Below are 21,597 nucleotides of genomic sequence, written 5' to 3'. Positions count from 1 at the left end.
TGTTCACTAGAATGATATAAAGAAAGGAGATGTATGTTCATGTCAACTGACCTACAAGGTATATGGAATTTACCCTGCCAGAGCAATCCAACCCTGGATCACGACATGAAATGCCTTTGAGGTCATCTTCAATGTATCTGCAGACAAAGCTGCCTTCTGGCACTTGAGGAACCTGAAAAGAATAGGTCTAATGTTGTGCTTTTCCACTCAATGAAATTCCTGTGGGAGGTGGTTCAAAGGCCAGGGTAAGTAGAAGTAGCTCTTCAACCATGATGTCTGGGAGAAGACATACATACTGTCGTGTCTCTAAAACATCTACCACAGCACACTGAGCATCTGTGGGGTATAAGTGTTTTGACTCTTTACTCCTGTCTTTAATAAATTGCAAAATAATATAAATAGGCTATGAAAGGATCAAATACACTTTTGCTATTTCACACAGTTTTTTGGAATACCTTTACATACAGGGGGTCCAAAGATGTTCTCTCAGTGCATATGGAAAGTAAGCCTCCTTCTGTTTTACAATCTATATTAAAACCTTGTAAAATATACAAGAGTATTCTGTGTTCAAAGGTTGCTTTATGGGGCAAAGAAAGAGGAATTGTCTGGTTTTCTGGTCATCAGGAGAAACAGAAATTAAAGGTATAATTCATTTCTTCCTTTGCAATGTTTTGGACACCTGGAGTAGTTTCTAGCATTCCTATTCTAGCCAATAACATGTTGCAGCAAAATGTTTTAAGACAATGAAGGCAAAGAAATCTGCTTTCTGAATGTTTTTCCTGTTATTGTTGTTATTATTATTATTATTATTATTATTATTATTATTATTATTACGTCTTTTACTGTCTCTTATGAGCTTCTGCATCCAGCTTGGATAGGTTAAAGCATGTGAGTCATAGTGCATGCTTGGTTTTCATGCTAATTTTTAAAATTGTTTGTATAGTTTCTGTTCCTAATTGACTATGTTTTGTTCATACTTTTGACAAGCAGCAGCTGCCCAGTGTTGCAAAGGCCTAATTTCAAAGCAGAAGCACATGGGCTGAGCACTGGCTGCTTGGTGCTTCAGCCAGAATTCTATTTACTGACAGCTGAGGTGACTCGGAGTCCACCCCACATAAAAGGGGTCTTCTCATATTTCTTAAAGAAGACAATTTAGTATGCATGTGCATATGTCTTTAATGATTCTCTTCTGAAAAAGAGAGAACTTACTTTCTCAGTGTGCAGACTGCACAAATGCATTATTTATGTGTAGTGCTCAGAATGGCTTCTGAGAAACACACAGGCAAGCATGTTCCAGGCCCTTAGGAGCTTACATGTGTAATCGTAGACCTGTCAAAACCAGTGGGAGCTGAAAACAATAGATGGAGAAATGAAAAAACAGACAAATGTAGCTTTCAAGATCAAAGGTAAATTAGATAGTTTATCATATGGGTCCTCCCAAAATATTTCTTCACTCTGCTAAGTAAGCCAGTCCAAGCCAGTGGAATTTCTCCCTGTTGCCAAAACCCTTGGAACTACTTTCACAAACATCTCTGGCTTTCAGTCTCACAAAGAGACTCCTCCCATACGTGTCTTTCCCCACTCCCCACTGCACTCTGGACTTCATATGCCATGAAGATAAACTCTCTGTGCCTCTTAGTTACGCTAAGGGCTGTATTCCATTGGTTAAAAGAAATAATGCCACTCTGAAGAACTTTCATACCTGATCTTGGCAAATTTGGATGTTCAAGGCCACATCAGATGCAACTTTGAGCCACCTGGTCTTTGTGAAGATATCAATGCCCATGGCAGGAGGGTTGGACTAGATGAACTTTAAAGTCTCTTTCAACCCAAGCCATTCTATTTTTAAAGATATATCAAAAGAGTACATTACTTTTATTGCAGATTAATGAGGCTATGTTACTTAGATGTCACTTAATTGCCATGATGAAGGTTCAAGAAGGACAAACCTTCAAAACTCTAATTTTCCACTAGAATTAATAATATTTTTAATTGTAACTTAAACTGAGCCTGACCATTTTAATGGTAAAATTGTATAGATTATTGATAAATCTGTAAAGTGTGTAGGCATGGTTTAGATGCACAAGAATACAGAATGCTGTTTTCATAATAAATAGTGAATATTTTACGGAAAATGATAAAGCTGTGTCTAATATTAACCCTAGTGATGTGACTTCAAATATTAGAGACCACTCAGAAGGCTTACAATATCATCAAAATTCCATTAAGAACTTTGTAATAGAAATGCAGTGCTCTTAAACTTCATAAAGCATTGAAAATCAAGGACACTTCCCTAGTAGTTTATGTACAGCTTCAAGAACAGGCTTCAAGATGCTCTAGAATTCAGCTATGGATTTGTATGAAAAGTAATTAAATAACAGCAAAATCAAAAAAATTCTTCTTCATCTTACCTTCATTTTTGGTGCTACAAAAATTATTTACATTTTTAAAAATTTAGGCCTCAATGAGCCTTCTATATACATTCCTCATATAAAATTGCATTAAGTGCAGATGTCTCTGCTGTGTTTTCTGGGAAATACTGCAATGGAGAAAATGGCTATTGGTTTTGTGATGACAAATTATTGATCACACAAATCTTATGAATCACTTGACACTATGGATTTTTGCTGAGACTATTAAAGGAACAGCCTCAAGCCCTCTGTGTCCTGTATATACTGACAACACTCTCACAGCCAAATTTATGTACATGCCACTAATGACCACAAAGAGAAAACAAAATCTTAAAAAGACAATTTTGAAGCAAGTGGTTTAAATAAAGGAAATAAGAAAATAATTTTAAAATTCTTAAAAATATGCAAATGTGTAACTAACCATTCAAAAAAAGAGAATTAGATTAGTGTCCAGATAAGACTTCAGACAAGTGAAAAAGAAACCAGTGGTACTAATGCATCTCGTTCTTATTTCATCAGAAATCCTCTAATTTTCAAAATCTTTTTATTCGATATGGGTATGAATTGAAATAGTTGGATATGGATAGAAATAGTTTGCTGATATATTGGCACTAAAGAATTGAGCAGGTAGGCTTTTAAGCCCTCTCTCCTAAGGCCACACAGGTTCCTACACCTGAGGTTCTCAAGGTAAGAACATTGATATTCTGCCTACAGTCTGTGCAGGTTTATGAGGGGGACTTCCTTCATATTCTCCTCCATCTTCTCATTCAAACTATAGCTCTTAAAATTTGGCTTATAAGTCTCACTATAGAACAATACCATGTGTTGGATTGTCATATTGTATTAAGTATGAGCTTGAGCCTTCCTTTTATGAAGACACATTTTCAGTTGTTTATAACCTTGCCCAGATTTAACTGGTTTATGCCAAACATTTCAATGATGGGAAATTTTACCAAAACTTTCCAGTGATTTCTCACATCATTCAAGAAAGTGTTACCAGTTTCTTCTAGGCAATAAAGAAATGAGGCTTAGTTTGGGAGAGCCAGCTGTGGAATTCATGCAAAAGGAAGACAATGTAAAATCATTTTTTGTTGCTACCATATTGAATGATTGCTAAAAACCCATCAATACCTCTTTATTTGCAGAGAAAGAAGCAATGATCTCACATGTGGGAGACAGTCACTTTATACTTTTGACATCTCCAAGAGAGAGTAAAAAGCACTGAAGTTTGCATCTCTTGAAAGTCTCACCTCATACAACATCAGCATCTTCTTTCTACTAACTCTCACAACAGTCTACGTGCATGAAGGACTAAAATGAATATGGTGAGGACTGACAGCAACCAATCTGTAGAGCCAACCTGTTGGTGCTTCTTCTGAGATTTAATTTCCTCTCTCCTTTTGGTGTTTTGCCCTCCTTATCTAGAGAATCACAGTAAAAAGTGTTAGACTCAAATTAAGAAAGACTAGATATGATCAAAAGAAAAGGAAGGCTATTCAGATACAGGTAGGGTACTGAAGGCTGATGGAGAAAGGGTAATGCAGTAAAATCATTTGTGCAGAAAGTTGAGTGATGGGAACAGAACAAGAAAAAGATGTGGAAGTTTCAGAAGAAGATATCAGAAGGGAAATGGGGTCACAGGCAGAAGATTAAGTCAGAGACAAAACAAAAAAGAAAAGGTCAGGAGCAGAGGGGACTGGAAACCCCAGGGATTAAGGATATTATGTTTTATAGCATCTGTAGGAGTTTGATATCCTCCTCCAGCAAGTCACCTAGCTAACAGAGTGAGGAGGGGGTACAGAGCAAAGACCTGGAAGTATGCTGGAAAATAATTTGTGGAACTGGGGGGGCAACAAAACTAAGATCAACAAGAATTTTAGTTGATTATATGAACATATTTGTTATGACTGAAGCTTCAAAAACCATCTTATATTTTCTGCAAGATTTTTTGCCTAATTTAGTCTTCTGGGGTTTTGTATTTGTTTACCATGGTATGTTCATGTTATTTTTAGGGAAAGCAAACAGTATCACTTATTCTTTTTTTTTTGTTGTTTCTATTATGTCCACTCCCTCCTTTGAGCAGTTCCTTGTACTAACTGCTTATAACAAGATTTCAGATAGTTCAAATTGGCTAAGACTCTTTAACACGGGTATGTTTAAACCTTTATGTAAACCTATACTGTATATAAAGTTTCTTAGAGACTTGGACACAAGTGTTGAAATTTGATGAATATTGAGAGTTATTTTATGGTGAAATTTCACTCTCTCATGATGTTATTAAATTAGTAACAGGCTTCAAAAGAAATTACATGATATCACATGTACAAGATGACAAGCCTTAAGTAGAAATATTGTGTAGGAGTTTCTCTTTTAAATGTGAATATAGTAGTCTTACCCCACCAAAACTACAGAGTACTGGATAATTTTTTTTTATGTTATGCAACATTCTTTCCAACTATAGACATTTGAGAACCAGTTTTCATACACAGCTCCTAAGCAAATACTCATAACCTCATCCTGCAAAGAGAAACTCAGTAAAAAATTATTTAAAATCCATATGTTATATAAGGAAATTTACCTGGAGACATTCTTCTACCTTTTACTGAAAATAGGCTATACAAAGGTGGTGTTAAGGTGCACATATTCTTCACATACTGGAAGCTTTAAGAGGGCCCAAAGCTATTTATAATTTCCAACTTTGCAGCCCTATTTTAATGCTACTTCCTTTAACTTTTGTTCTGATTCCCAGGAGTTTCAGACAGTGAATAGACTACCTATGTGTAAGAGATTTTAGATAAGGCTGCAACTGCCTTCATTCTTTGCATTTTTTGGTCTGCATTTCCTGTTAATGTGATTTGAATAAGCCAAATACATTGAAATTTGGTCCATGGTCATGCAAAAAAGTTCATGAGTGTGGATCTTTCTCTTCTGTGGATTTAAGTGTGAGTACAACTGGTGTACATTTGGTTGTATAAGGGGTCTGCACAGGATACTGGGGTCATGTTTTGTGCTTTTTCTAGGGTTCCATTTGCACTACATTGGAGGAAGATTTCAGGAAAATAGAACAAACAAATAAAGAAACAAATAAAGAAAGCCTTTAAAAAGTACTGAATTGCTAAAAGTATAGGCTGAATTTTATTTCTAGGTGCAGGCTCCAAAGATGTAGTTTAAGCATGCATTTAATATATGAGGCCTTCTATAAAGAATTACTGGGAAATTATCACTGACAGCTTGATGAAAATATTCCCAAATGCCAATTACGTACAATAAAACACTGATCAAAAACTCTACTGTAAGAGTTATTTTATTTAACTGTAAGATCTCTTTATCAGTAACATCATGTGCACAATTAAGCTTGATTCACACCAACCAAGAACTCCAGGCAAAAATTATTTCTTTTTCAAAGTCATGGAACTTCCTGATACTTTTAAGTGCTACTGACCTTAAGATAGAATAATTTTTCAGGAAGCACTTCTTCACAGACTGGCACTGACAGCAGTTTTACTTTCTGTGTGTTATTACACTTTCTTCACAGCTCTGTAGTGATTCCAGATGAAGTCAAACGGGATTTTCTCAGTAAATTATATTCCAGGCAAAGAATAACAATCTCTGTTCTCACTGAAGGAGACATTCCTAAGACACCACAGTAGTGCTCTATGTGCAAATGCTGAATTCCACAATTAGTCTGTAAACAATAGAGATGTGGGCTGAATGGAGAGATTTGCCAAATTTGCTGAGGCAAGGGTTGCTAGAAACAAACAGGAGTAAATATAAATGCTCTGGTATGTGAACACCTACAACAATTATGCATTCCCTCTCAAGTTTAGCAGGTTGAGTTCCCACATTATAATGCTCTTAGTTTTGGGAGAAAGCCAGGCATCAAATTCTGTTCTAGAGAGAAAATAAGGAGACCAAACCACTTAGTGTCTGAGATACTGCATTAAAAGTTGTACAATGTCATTTTATATAAAGATACACAGCCAAATGTTGCACAACACAAACTTGATCTCATCTTCCTTTCCTTTCAAAGGCAAAGCATACAACTGCAACTGCCTACACAGATATGCAGGGTGTTGAAATGAGCAGTTTGAGAGTAAAATCATGGCCACATTAGAAGAAAATATGAATTTTATTTTAAAAAAAATTTGAGGAGAGTACAGATATTCATTATACTAGAAAACATTAGAAATAGCTTATATACCAGGAAAATAGATTTTTTAAAAGTAGTTATTTAATATTCAGTTATTTTAATATATTTAAGTGGCTGTAATAATGCACCCAGAATATGATGACTGTAACATGACCTTTATGATGTCATGACAAAAACAGTTCTTCTCCCATACCCTAGAAGATGGAAAAACTAGAGGAAAAAGAATTAACAAACTTTTGCAACAGTCCATTTTAATCCCTTAGAAATATGAACATTACTTTCCTATATTTCTAAATAAAAACATATTCTAAGCCTCCAGCCTTAATGTAAATTCTCAAATTTTCGAATTACCTTTCGGTAGTTATGAAGTACCTAGAAAATGTGTGGTTACAAAACAAGTCTGTTTTACATAGGAGGATTTCTGACCCCATAGTGACAGTAATAACACAAACCTCAAAGTAAGTAGATCATTGTTTATTTTCTCCTTCAGTTTCCTATTTGTGTTCTGTGTGGGAAATTTATGTCATTAAAAGCAGAGCAAGACATAAGAGGCATAGAACACTAGTGGGAATTTTTATTGCATATCCATTCAAAAAAACATTAAAATTATTTTTACCTCCATTTTTTTTTTCTTAAATAGCTATTTTACTTTTTTTTTATCCAGTGTCTCTTTTTTTTCTTATATTGCTAATTTTAAATCTCTTACACACATGTTTTGTGCTAGCAAAACATCAGCTTTTCAAATGATCTAAACTCAGTGTCTGAGTTGTTACACACAGAGCCTGAAGCTCCTGGGGAGAGCTCACAGCACTTATACACAAATGCACATCAGGAGTCCATCCAGCAAAATATCTGTCTGTCCAAATAACTGTGACAAGCAACACTAGCCTTTGAATCAGGACTCTGCTTTCTGTTAAGTATATTTTTATGTGGTAGGAAAATTATCTGAAGATCTTAGGGAAAAAAAAAAAAGATGCTACTGTACTCGGACCTCACGAGGAGATCAAGACTGAAGAATATGACATTTGATCTTGCACATATTTTCTCCAACTTCCCATGGCCTTCTGCTGCAGGAAGTGCTCATATTCAAATCAGCAGGACTTCACACATGCTTAAAGACAGGCATGTGCACAATAGCTTTCTGAGCTTGAGGCCACCCTTTAAATTTTTATTAAATAAGAGAAGCTTGTAATCTGATGTTAAACAGTGGCCCAGACCTCAAGGACTACTCAGTTTTTATTCAGTCAGTGACTCTGTTTGACTGACAACCTTAGGGTTTGGCAAGCCTGATATTTTCAAAAAAACTTCCTGTAAAGTATGTGAAAGCTTATATGTCCTCTAGTTCCACTAAGATGATGTCCCTGAAGGCAAGAGCAGTAAATCAGTTGCAGATTAGAGCCAGGTTCACTTATTTGACATATAAAAGCTGTTCCTCATATAAGTGGCTGGGAAAAATGCATAAAGTATGACAGAACTAAATAAAGTTCTTCCTTGGTAACAATAACTGCAACACAAATTTATCATTACTATAAGGTGGGCAATACCCCCACCATATTCCAATTCAACTTTAAATACTTATTAAGCAGCATATCCTTCCCTTCCCTTCCCTTCCCTTCCCTTCCCTTCCCTTCCCTTCCCTTCCCTTCCCTTCCCACTTTTTTTAAATGGTGATAAGAAAACTTTCTCCAATACACTACTTGTTACTCATGTTTATGACTAAAAATATGCTTAATTAAAGTCAACGTCAAGAATAACTAATGTTCTTTAGCACTTTGTAGACCAGAAAATGTAATTCTATCAAGATATGAAATATACAATTATTTGTGTATGTATTGGGTAAGATAGTTTGTGCTCCCACCCACCTTTTTCCTCTCTTCTGCTATTAGTTTCAAAATCAATTTAAAGTGCTTTCTGCATCTGAATAAATTGTACCAGAACTGTCATTTGAATAATGCATAGCTTCCTACTGAAACTAAAAATATTTATTTAAATCATAAAACACACACAAAAAAAAAAATAAGGGGGTGGAGGCTGTGCTGCAAGTTGCTGGAACTAATTTCTTATATATTCCCAGCTCTTTGGCCGATACTTTTCATGTCTAGCACCATACAGACATCTCAGCCTTCCCATACCCCTACTTCCTAGAGTGTTCCCACAATGGAAACACCTGCTCTGATCAGGCAGGTTCTGTTTTGAATTGAACTCCAGTTCTCCAGTTCACTTCTACACAAGCAAGATAGTACTTCACAACACTACTTAAACTCGTGTGCATTCTGTGTGCCTGTCTCCTCCACTGAACCAAATAAAAAAAAGTACAGAACAACACAACTCACTTGGATGTAGTAATTCCAAAACCTTAGGCAGGCCAGGCTGTGGAAAGGAGAAGAGGAAAAAAAGATACAAATACTTCATCTGTTCAGGTTAAATCTCTGGGTTCTGAGAGGACAGCTCTTGCTCATGTGGAGGAAACTGCATCACTTGTTAGGACAGCTTAGAGAAATCCCAAATCATGAATCTAGAAAAGAAATCTCAAATTCTTGTGCTGTACAAAAAACCCTGACTGAACAAAAAAAAAGACCTCCCTACATATCGTACATGACCAGGTCTAACCCCTTGGATGCCCCCTTTTCCTCCCATTTCCTCTTGCTCCCCATGGGGATACAGTGCCTGGGACCTCTCCCCTCTGTGGCTGCTCTGGCAGGATTACATAGCAAATGCAGGAGGATATAAGAGCACCACAAACACGTGCCTTCTCTGAAAATTTGAATAGACCCTATGAGGCTTATTTCCCCATGAGTGACTTGCAATCAGATCTTAGTTTCATAATTCAAATAACAGCTTATATAACAGGCATCATTCTGAAGTGGTGCACTGAGGTTTTACAGTAAGGGGACATGTAATATGTTATCAAGAGATTAGCACAGAAATTTCCTCCCTCCCCTTCCCCCACTCTTTATTTGCAATAAGGTCTCAAACTATCAAAACCTTTCCATTGTTACAACTTCAAGTAACACAATCACTTCATATTTCTTAACTAATGAACTGTACCCCTCTCCTTCCTTTTCTCTTCCCCTTCTCAGAAACGCAATGACATCAGGAGATTATGCTTAGTTCAAACAAGTCAGGGAGATACAAACATTCCTGAAAATATATTCATTCCTTCCTGCTCAACAGATTAGTAGCATTTGATTTGACATGGCTATAAGTTTACACACTTCAAAGAATTTTTAAAATAATACCTTCAAAAAAAGGAATTAATAAAAAATGTTCTTACACATTCTGCATGACTAAATGATGGATTGTTTTTTTCAGCATTCACAATCTATTTTCATGCCTTGGTGCTAACAATTGTGAACAAAAATCAACTCCAATATTGTAACATTAATGGGGAACAGTCTGGCCTCCACCTAACCCTGAAGATAATTATACTAAAACAATAGCGATGAGCATTCGGCTAACTAGCTATAACAAGGAAAGACTGCTGCTGCCATTCATCAAAAAGGCCATTTGGATAATGAGGAGAGATGGCTACTGACATATTTCAGCAGGGGAGGCCATCCTGCTGGGAGTTTCTTTCATAATGCCAAATTCTATCCATTTAAAAAGCAAACATCATGCTCTCTTTGGTTTGTTGGGTGATCCTGGGAGCAGAGACATAAGTCATATAGTACTGTCCAAGCTGGACTAGAGAGCTGGAAAAGAGACTGAAGGAGGAAAAAAAATGCTGTAGTGCATGTATCATTGTAATCTTCAGTCTCCTGAAAGGACTAATCCTAATTATGAGCAGCATGACTGCTGTCAGTCAGGAAGAGCAAATCCCTTGCTTTCTGTTAGTAGCTGCTAATCTGATTATTGATTTACAATTCTGGAGATTACTTAAAGAATGTGCATCTCAAGGAATCTGAATATCCTGACTGGACAGACAGTAAAACAGATGTTTAGAAGAAAAACTAAAAAAAAAATAGCAGATAAACCATAGTATCCAAACAATTTTAGACTGGCAAACTATTACGTGAATAAAAGAGAATGAATGTTAAACAATATGTCTGGTTTTGTAAGTAGTGTCTAATATGACAGCCACTTCATCACAGCAGAGGTCACAGATGATTTTCTAAAATAGCAACAAGAAGGAAGATACAATAGTGATGGGCTTTTCAAGTAAAAATTAGTACAAGTGTGTACTGTCTTGTGTTTCCTGTCTGAAGACCATTTTTCCCATTTAAAACTGTGATGGTAAGGAAATGTATTTTAATTTGTCTGTGAAAAATATGCCTTTAAAAAAGTGGATTTTGTACAAAAAAAAGGAAGCAACGAAATATATGTCCTATTTTTTGGTTACTTGCCTGAACAGAGGTGCTATCCAGAATAACAACGGAGGACCACATTCAAAATTTCTCCAGTGCCATCCATTTTCAGCTGCTGAAGACAGAGGAAATCTCAGCACAGCTTCAGCTCCTCTGCTGCTAGGATGTCAGGGTCCTCTCTTTCACTGGCTCCTCACACAAGGGTGGATATACTTACTTCCTTAAAAAGCTCACTAACAAATCCATGACTATATGGCAAAGATAAGATTCTATTCTTCTATTAAGAGAACAGAAAAAGAAAGGCATCTGGAGGAGAAGGAAAATCAGTGGGATGTTTCTAAAAGAAAATGTGAGCTCAGTGAACCTAATCTCCATGTGTTTCTTCTACAGTCTTCAGAAGGTAAGAACCTCCTCCATTGAAGTTACTCAGAGTGGGATTTTGGCAACTGTTTCTGGAAGGATCTGTCTTTCTCCACAGGTTCTATGAGACTCACAGAACTTGGCTTCAGTAGACTAAAATTCTTATTTTGTCATACTCTGTACAATGAATCCACTCAAAAATGACTGTGTTAAGGAAGCATCTATTCTCTTCCATTTCAAAAGAGTCAAATTCAGAGAAGCACTTTGGGATGCTAGAATTTACAGCTGAAATTTAAAAATCCTTCTGAGGACAAAATTGTTTTTTGGTTGTGCTAGACCATGGTGTCAAAAAGGGTTTGTATTCCTCACCTAAAATTCAAATAAGCACATGTTTTTCCAGTACTGATAAAGTGGGTCATAGAATCATAGAATACCCAGAGTTGGAAGGGACCCAGAGGCATCATCAAAATTCAGCTCCTGACCCTGCACACGACCATCCCAACAATCACACCTTTTAAGCCATTATACACGTAAAAACATATAAGAAGCAACTAATAATTCTAAAATTTAAAAAACTTTTCATATGTGTAACTATGTTCAGTTGCATTAATTGGACTCTGTCAGAGAACTGTGTGTTTCTACTGAACTTTCTCTGTCCATGCTGAAGTCATTGCAAGAGGTTGATCATAATGTACTTGGTTTCTTCAAGATGTTTGAAGCCAGGAGAGAACACCACAGCTTGTTGAGTACCATTAGACAGCAGATTAATAATGTTATACCTTGGGTAAAAACTGTTTACTGAAGCCAGGTACAAACACACAGACTTCTTTTGGCACAGCATGGGCTTTGCTATGTACATTTCTAAGTTGATGAACTCTGCAAAAGACAAGCTGTTAAAATTGTTTACATTGTGTATTCCTTGTACTGATCTATGACTTCTTAGTGCTTTGTAGAAAATGAAGAAAAGAGAAGGAAAGATTGTTTGACTTTCTTTGTGCAATACATGATCATGACTAATTTGATACTAGAACTGGAATCAAAGGAGCTTAGTAAAAGGTTCCATATCTAATTCTTTCCCACGTTCAGTCTTACCTTGATCTCTGAAATGCTTTCATTCTCTCCTTAGGGCATGAATACTTGCTATTTACATGTCTGTATTTTTGTAGGAGAGGCAAATGAGGGCAAAAATTCTCAACAACAAACTTCCACAGTGAAGATACATAATTTCATATTCCTAGCCATACTAAACTCTGGGAAAATGAAATTCACTGCAGCTATGTATAAGTGGTGACAGAAGTACATATTGTCTCAAAACCCAGGCATGCAGCATAGTTTTGCTGTAATAAAGTTAACTGTCCCTAATATTTGGAGCCAGTCACAATAACTTTTCTACTGCAATCATGGCCTTTTAATCTTTATAACATTCAAATAGAAAACTAACAAACCCCTCATATTTCCCTTTGCACTAATGACAAAATAACAAGGTGGTGCCATTTTGGCAGCACTACTGGATTGCTCTGATCTCTGTCATTTTTGGCAAATAATGAATCAACTTGGCCCCTCTGAAAATCACATGTGAGGTTAGAGATATGCTATTAGTGTAGAGCTAAAAAATACTGCTGTGGTGTTTACAGAAAGCTCTTGCTCAGATTATTCTATTTGAAGTCAATTAGAAGACTCCTCTGATCTTACTGGCACGGGTTCTCACAGCAAATGCTAGACACTGTTATCACTATTATTGAAGAATGCAGCTATCCCAGGAGAATGCAAAGGATTGTTTTAGGAGCTATTCACTATCTCTGCTGATGCTCATTGCATATATGTGTGTTTTGCAAAGTCAGATCAAAATCATTGCCTCTAACCATTATGCAGACAAGCAAAGGTTGTGGAGGACTTGACAGTTTTCACAGTACTGTTCATGTATCTGCTGGGCATTGTGGTTCCACGCAGTATTATTCATTTCTAGTATACCTTCTGAAACATTAACAGTGCCCAACACACCACTGCTTTGAAGAAAGTACCAACTCAAGAACAAAAAGAGAATATAGATTTTTTTTATTCATTTTTTAATTTGATTTTTATTTTGCTTTTCCCATTTGCTTCATTACTCCCACAACCTCATTTATGAACTGTTTTCTGTCCACTTTGGTGATATTGAAAAACACCTAACCATAAATCTTTCACTTATACTAGTCTTCCAAACCAAAACCAGGTTGTATACACATATCTGCATCTCTGTCTTGCCTATACACAGTAAAATATAATATGCAAAGTCACCACATCTGGCACATGCTTGACAGACGAGGACAATATTAAGATCTTCCATACCAGAGTGCAGGGGAATTGTATGTGCAAGAGAAATCTGACAGTATTCTGAGATAGAAGTGTTATCCTTTGGTTTGCCTTTTCTGTGTATTTTCTGTGTATTTTGCTCAATGCACTTTCATGCCGCTCCCGTTCAAAGCATTTCTCACCACCTTGCCCTCTCAAGGGAATATCTCCAGCTACAAAGCTTCAACAGGAGATGAACACCTGATGTCACTTCCATTACTTCTGCAAGTATCATGTACCATGAGATCAGATTTGCATTCATTTTCTCATTTTCTTTAGCAATATAATAAGTTACAGCACATTCCTTGTATATTCACTATATTGCTTTGCTCTTCAAATCAGCAGCTTAGTTGAATATGGCCCTTTCTTTCTACAGTTTTATCATTTGTTCCTGAGCTCAAAAGAGACTTCTCAGTGGGCAGCATCATCCATGTTGTGGAATCCTTCTGTCAAGGCATTTTGCAAAAAAAAAAAAAAAAAAAAAAAAAAAAAAAAAAAAAAATCAAAGGGATCAGAGGCAGAGAAGAAAAGGTTTTTCAGGTTTTGTAAGCTAGATATTGGGCTCTTACCACTGCCAAGTTTGAATCACATGTATTCTGATTTTATGAAGTGAAATCAGAGATTGATTTCAATCTTAATTCAGTGTTTCCCTTTGTAAACCCAAGATTTATATTAATGATATTTTCTTTATCTGACCTTTTAAGAACATGCTGTTATGTTTCCTATACAAAACCCCCTCTTTCCTAAATTACTGTGCTCTGAGAGATCAAATACTATACCATGATGTACAGTTCTTTCTATATACCACCAGATATCTCTGAGGAATTACACTGAGACATCAGCCTGGCATTTGAATGTTAAAACAGAAGCAATGAAGTTAGTAACAAATCCTGTTAGCTATAGAGCCAAAACTTTTTCACTGATATTTATGAGCTAAAGAAGCTGTATAATTCAATTTGTTTTTCAAGTACACATGCACACACATGCAGGCATCTAGCATACAATTTACTACTTCAGATAAAGCATTTGTAAAATAGAATTTTATCTGCTGGGATGTCAAAGTCTCAACATCTAATGTGACTGCTGATAAATAAACAGCTTGCTTTATTGGTTCATCTTTGAATAAGCTGAGTGAATTTTTTTAATTTCAGAAAATGTTGTTCATCTGCTTTCCAAAATTATCCCTCTGCCTTGGTTTCCTCTATCATTGATGATTTCTGGGAATATAGACCAGCACTATAATTTGCGTCATGAAGCAAGAATGGACTTTTGATTCAAAAATTCAAATGGAATTTTAAACTGATCTAACATGACACACAAATTCATGAAGTGTTCCACATTTTATGACTGTGCTCATGGCAATGGGGTGGGAAGTAGATAACCTTTAAGATAATTTCCAATTCAGGCCATTTTGTGATTCCATTCTGTGATTTTAATATATAGCAAGAATTTTAAAGTTTTGATTTAAATTTTAGAAGTTGTTCTGCAAAAAGGAAAATCTTTCCACTGTATGATCTACTTTCTAAAGTATCATGTTCAGACAGATGTCTGTTCATCTGGCTCTGGAGAGATGAATGAGCAATGAGACACTTATAATGACTTATTTTGCTGGAGGATTAATTCAACAGGAAAGCAAACTTTTTATCTTGCAGTGGACTATTTTAACTGTAAGCTAAAAATTTAAAACACTGATGTTTTTAAGACTAATGAGGGGTTTGCTTTCACATGTATTTATGCATCTGATTGCTGTTAAACTTACTATGTAATTAACTTTAAATAGTAATGAATAAAAAGCAAATATTTAACTTATACTTCCATTCACCAGCAAAAATGGAGTAGAGCTATGGGTAAAACATACCAAACAGATCTTCAACAGTTTATAGCAACACAATAAAACTTATCCTCCTACCCAGAGCATATCACTTTCTTGATAAATAAAAATATGTTAAACTTCACAAGACAATCCTGTGAATTTATAAGACAATCTGTTCAATGTTGCTTGTCAGACTGTATAACAGATAAACCCTCTATCTCCCAAACCAGAACAGAAAATATTCCACTTATCTATTTTTACTCTCACTTCTCTTTTTTCTTCTTTTTGAAAAATGAATATGTCCTTTGATTTCTAGTCTATAGGAAAGTATTTCATCACCTATCACTCCGTTTGCATATGTTTCTTATATTTGGGAACATAACTGAAGATTTAAAAAAAAAGAAAAATAGTAAAAATGTGAGTAAAAATATTATTTTTTAAAAAGTAAAATCATGACTGAATGAAACAGATTTCATCAGACCACTGCCTTCCTGAGTCTGCAAGAAGACTAAAATGGAAGTTATGGGGAACTTTACTCATAGAATTAACTTTGGAGCTTTGCTACAGAGATTTTAATGTCTCCACTGCTAATTGCTTCAATAATTATTCTAGAATAAAGAAATAGAAAGGAAAAAAAGGTGCTAATTTTACAGGTTTTAACTATTTTTAATTCTTTAATTGCAGACAAGCTAGAAAGCATCTTTTGCAATGGCTAATTTCAAAGCTTTTATCAAGTCATAATGGCATAGCTAACAGTTTTGCTCCTGTTTCTCCATGTGCACTGGTGCTCCCAGGTGTGCAGAGAGCTTATGGATCCATCTAAAAAGCTAGAAAAGGTGCATTAGGGTTGTGCTGATTTTTAAAGACTTGTTCTTTCACTAGTTGGACTAGGACCTACATCAGACAAGATGTGTGTATCTATTTGGAGACAGTCTAGAGTCCAGCACTCTCTAGACTGAACACACTATCAAAAAATATGTTTGTCTGTTCACTGGAAATCACATAATCACATTAAATAACTCAAATATCCTGCTCTGATTTGATCTTTTTGGGTTTGTTTTTTTTTGCTGTTGTTGTTTGTTTGTTTTTGTTGTTTTTGTTTTGTTCTATTTTGTTTTGCTTTATCTCTTTAGTCAGTTCAGTAAAAACAGAGGCTACTGTAAAACCAGTAAAAACTTCATCACAGAAGCCAAGGCAGCATTTCAACGAGGGAACACACATCATCCCTTACACCCCACTGAGATGTCTGACTGCTCCTTATTTTTGCTGATTTGTATCCAACAGAGCATATAACCAACTTAACCAGTTGATTCCTCTGCTGAGACTGTTTTCCTGAATTGCAAGGAAAAAAAAATCAGGGAAGAGAGAAGTAAGAAAAAATATTACACATAAAGAAAAAATTAGATATGCATTGGAAAGAATATTAAAAAATCAAATTCAAAAACAGCTTATAGAATGGCATCCTTTCTAATTGCTTAACCATTTCTCATCTACTTTAAATTTATGTGGATTCTACTGAGGAATTTAAAAATCCTAATTTAACTTCACCATAAGTAAATGAAAGCAACAAGAAAATTAACTGCAGTTTGCTCTATATTTGATGTAAACCTTTCAAATTCCCATCACGTTCCTTAGGACAGCATTTATTATTTAATTACACATAAAGAATGGCATGAGGTACATAATGATAATGCGGAAAATGGGTACAAAACAAGTGACTCAATGATCTTCAAACTGTTCTTCTAAAGCAGAGAATATTTATTATGTATTATTATATCTATTATGTGATGATGATTATTATATTTATTAGAATATAAAAAGTACTATTAAAAAGTTGCAAAACTGACACTAATTGCTAATTCTGTGTGAGCTGTCAAGAGTTGAGGTGTTTCAGGATACAAATGCAGGAACTTTTTTGCCAGTCCTACCTACAAAAGTCCATGTTAGGGGTATCCATGGGACAAATTTCCCAGACTAAGCTGTGGGGAAGGTGGTAGGGCTGCTGCTGGCAAATTCTCTTCAGTTTAGCAGAACATAGTGTAGTATGTAGGAAATCAATTCCTCTTCATTCCCTTGCCAAAAGGGTTTTTAAATTTCTATCCTACATGAATCATGCAAGATTGATGTTTTGCTTAACAAAGACACTTTACTTCAGTGACATTTGAAAACTGAAGCATCATGTACACCCAAGGATACAACTTCATATTAACAACTTAATATTATCTTTTATGAGTCTTCATACTCAATAGTTTAAAAAGTACTTGTTCAAAGATGTTCATTTCATATTGCTGGACTGGACTAAGGACCATAGTTATGCCCAGGATATTTTTCTATCCAGTATCAGGACCAAAAGCAACACCCCACCTTCTGTGCTGACCTGCTGCACTGAGATGGGACACACAGCCCTTTGAGAGCCGTCCCCTCTGGGCCATGTGGTGTGCACAAGATGCTGTAATAGTAATCAAAAGGTTTTTAACAAGAGTAGTGAAGACTGAAAATTTTATCTTGTGCTAGACTTCTGAATTTCAACAGTTGTTTTCAAACTCTAAAAATATTTCATTTTAGTAATGCTTAATATTTTCTATTTTAAATGAAAATTTTAAAATGTACAATTGCTGTTGTGTGAAGTTTTGGTTTTTTATAGAAACTTAGACATTCCTTAAAAGAAAAAAGGAAAGCTGTTTTAAGAAAGCTGAAATTGAAATCATTTTAGAGCAGTGATTGTCCAGGCTCAGTTTTCAATGGAGGTGCATGAAACATGTAATCCATTATTAAACTTCAGTTTATAGTGCTGAAGTTTTGGTACTGCAAACACATGCAGGAATCCTTTATAGACAGTAACCAATATTTGCAAAGCCAGCTGAGGAATGTAGGTCTACATCATGGAAAGTCTACAGGCTTGATGGATGTCATGCAGCAAAATAGCTCAAAACAGCTCTGGGCATTTCAAGAAATGTGTGTATATTTAAAAGCCCAAATTTGCCCCACTGAATTTAACTAAGGAATGGGCCAGTCTCTCTGGATACTGAATGAGACTGAGAAGACAAATAGAGCAGTCAAGAGTGACAGAAAAAACAGGAAAGCTACTTGAGATCCTATTTCAAAATAAATCTGCAAAGATTTGATTTTTCAGGTTTTAATCAATGATCTGAAGAACAAAAATTCTCATCCTCAACCTCCAACAAGTACATTAGTAATGACCTTTTAAGAACTAATAGCAAAGTCAAAAAATATGAGAAGCTCTTGAGAAAAAAAAATATATATGACCAAAGAGAGTGTCACTTCTATTTCCTTCTGGAAAAAATTGAGTTGGATCTTCTCTGAACTCCTCTGTCTGTTTGGATTTTGTTTAGTAGAATTATGCCAAATTATCTGAAGGTCTTTTATAGCGTCAGAGATCCTGAAGAGCTGTTAGTCAGAAATGCTGCAGATGTGGCTGGATATTCACTGCTACAAACACAGCTCTCATCAAATTGCATCACACCACTCTGGATTCTTAGTCCCCAGCAGTGCATGAAAAGCACAAAATGTTAGGAAAAAAAGCTAATCACGGTATAATAGATAAATTTTTAGCATGTCTGCACTCATGCCTTTAATTTTGTCCTTGGTAAATTTTAGAAAGTCGTTATGTATAATGTGGCCAAGTGGTTTTTACTGTCTAAATTATGGCCAAAAGAGGTGACATTTGATTCATTATTAGAAAGGCAGAGTCACAACATTACTGGTTGTTCATAAATCCATTAAGTTCCTACAGAAACCTGCTCTGTAAAGTGCTTTTCCCAAGTGTTATGGTCTGTATGTCTATACTCTCACAAGTATCCCTGCCAGGTATATTACTGAGTCAATATATTGAGAAACAGGAAAAGATTTTTAAATGGTTCCTATCTACGCAAAAGTCTAATATGTCCTAAAGCACCTCATGAAAAAACTGCTAAACAAATGATCTCTGCAAAGTCAGTGTAGTGTTTGCATAGCAGGTCACTGCATTTTAGTAGAATTCTCACAGCTTTGACGTGCATGCAGTCAGAGAAAAAAGTTCCCATAAGAGATTATCACAGGAAAAAGACTCATTCATGTTGTTTGTTATCAATAGACAACATGTACTCTAATTTATTTTGACTTGTTGGATTTGATTCACTGCTTTTGCATGTTTGCTTTAAACTGTATAATCAAATTTGGCTGTGTGTGAGCTGAACTTTTTGCCTTTATGAAAGTGTGCATTGACCATTCAGTGGCACTTCTCCAAAGGGAAGTACACACCTTTCTCACCAGTGTAACCCTTCCACGTTACTTTTCCTTTCTCAGAACAACAACTGAAAACTTCTTGGGAAGGCTCAGCAAGTAATGATCCTTCTCTAGTCAGACTAGAGAAAAAGATATTTATTAGTACATTTTCCTTTTTATCTAGACAAACATAGTGTATGCAATCATGCTCAGGGTGTGTCTCTCCCTACCTAGGCAGAAGGTAAAGTTAGTGATACAGTTTGAAGGGTAAAGGTCTGAAGGCAAATTATTTTCTTTCCACTATGAAGATAAATGGCTAGAGGAGGCTGAATGGATCAGAACTGCCAATAGGCATGTTTGAGGGAAAGGCTCAGGTGCAAGACTAGAATTAAATACAGCAAAATCTTCATAAATGTCCTAACTGAGGTGTCTGTCCCAGCTGTTAAAGTTGGTGGTCTAAAAGTCAGAGTTTTGTAGGAAACCACACTTCACGGCTGCCATTCCTCACAGGATCCCTGTGAGCTATTGGTTTGGTAACAACTGTAGAAGTAGAATCTTATTTGTGGATTGGAAAATTATACCCTGGAAGGATGCTCAACTTATTAGTTGCAACAGAGACAAACTCTCCTTTGGCATCCTGATGCAGAGGACACCACCTGGTCTCTAAAAATACTGTGACTAATGCAAAATATGGCCTCTTGAATATGCTATTTATTTTCTAAATTTTTTTCAGGAGGGACTGAGGAAGACTCCTACCTGCATTCTTTCTAGAACTCTGGCTGAAGGATAGCAAGCCTGAGCATAGTCTCAATAATGGCAAGCTTAGTCATTAGGATGGAGTCAGCAGCAAAACCCTCTAAGCAGGTTCTGTAATCACATTGCAGGATCTGAATAGAAGTGGATAAACCTGCTGCATGGAGGGGGAGAGATTCCCTACCTGCCTCTGTGGGTCACCTTTGTCTTGGCTTTACCTCACCAGGGTGTGAAATGCACAGAGAGCACAAATCACCAGCTGCAGGCCAGATGTCGCTCAGGCAGACTTTGATGTGAAAGTGTCACAAGACAGAGTGCATTCCTAGGAGGAATTAAAACTGCAGGGGCAGCATGGTGAGTTAACTGGAACCATGCAGAGAGACCATTATGGAGGCTGTGATACCAATTCACACTCATTTTAGACATCTTGTCCCACTTTCACTTCTCTGTAAGACAGGAATACAGGTAAAGGCTTCTGTATTCCTCACAGAACTATTGCTAGAAATGGATCATTTCTGATATCACAGTGCACTCAAGAATTAACATTGTAAAAGAACTGGGCATAATTTTAAATGCATTTTTTGTGCTATAATCTACTTACATTGACATGGCACCATTACCGAGCATGTACATCCACTTGCCAGCAAACCAATTGTAGTAAATGTGCACTACTGTACTCTGGATGATGCAGTGTTCAGAAACCCCATGGAGATAGCAGCTGCATAAATTCTATCAGAAGATGCTGTTGTGTTCAAAAAGCATTATCAACTTCATCTGCCAAAGCTGGAAAAACATATGAAATGTAGAATTCCATTATTTTGTGTCACTACACTTTCACTGAAAATAAGACTATTTCAATTCCCATTCCTGCAATAAATTCATATGCAAGAAATAAATGCTTTTTAAAGTTATCCTTTATGATTCTTGATTATTTATTTCAGCTAACCTTAAGAAATTTTTTTGCTGTTGTTCAATTTATTGTTTAACTTGTTTGTTTAATCCAGAAAGGTGTTGGATTTTTTTTTTCCTGTCATACAATGGTTGTTATCAAAGTGGGTGGACTGGTGATAATTAATAGCTCATACTTATAAAGCACTTTTCATCAATAGTTATTCTGATATTTTTCCAGAATTTTGCCAAATTTTCTGTCATCTCCATTTTACATATGAACTGAAATATTTTTTCAGGACTAAATGTAGGAGGATAAGCAAATAATATAACTTAAAATATCCTGTGGAAGTGTAAGCAGAT

The 21,597-nt window shown here is 35.9% G+C and overlaps 1 long non-coding RNA gene across 1 annotated transcript in view; it reads right to left on the bottom strand.

The window, feature by feature from the left end:
* LOC146763431 (uncharacterized) overlaps positions 1-14,015 on the bottom strand; it is a 47,751-nt gene extending 33,736 nt beyond the window's left edge. Inside the window, exon 1 of the long non-coding RNA XR_014952150.1 lies at positions 1,210-14,015. This is a non-coding gene — a long non-coding RNA (uncharacterized LOC146763431). The remainder of the gene's footprint in view (positions 1-1,209) is intronic.
* Positions 14,016-21,597: the final 7,582 nt, after the last annotated feature.

Source organism: Lonchura striata, chromosome 1A, assembly GCF_050655825.1.
Source record: "Lonchura striata isolate lonStrDom1 chromosome 1A, ASM5065582v1, whole genome shotgun sequence".
Taxonomy (NCBI): Eukaryota; Metazoa; Chordata; class Aves; order Passeriformes; family Estrildidae; genus Lonchura; species Lonchura striata.
This window is presented reverse-complemented; position numbering and strand designations above follow the sequence as displayed.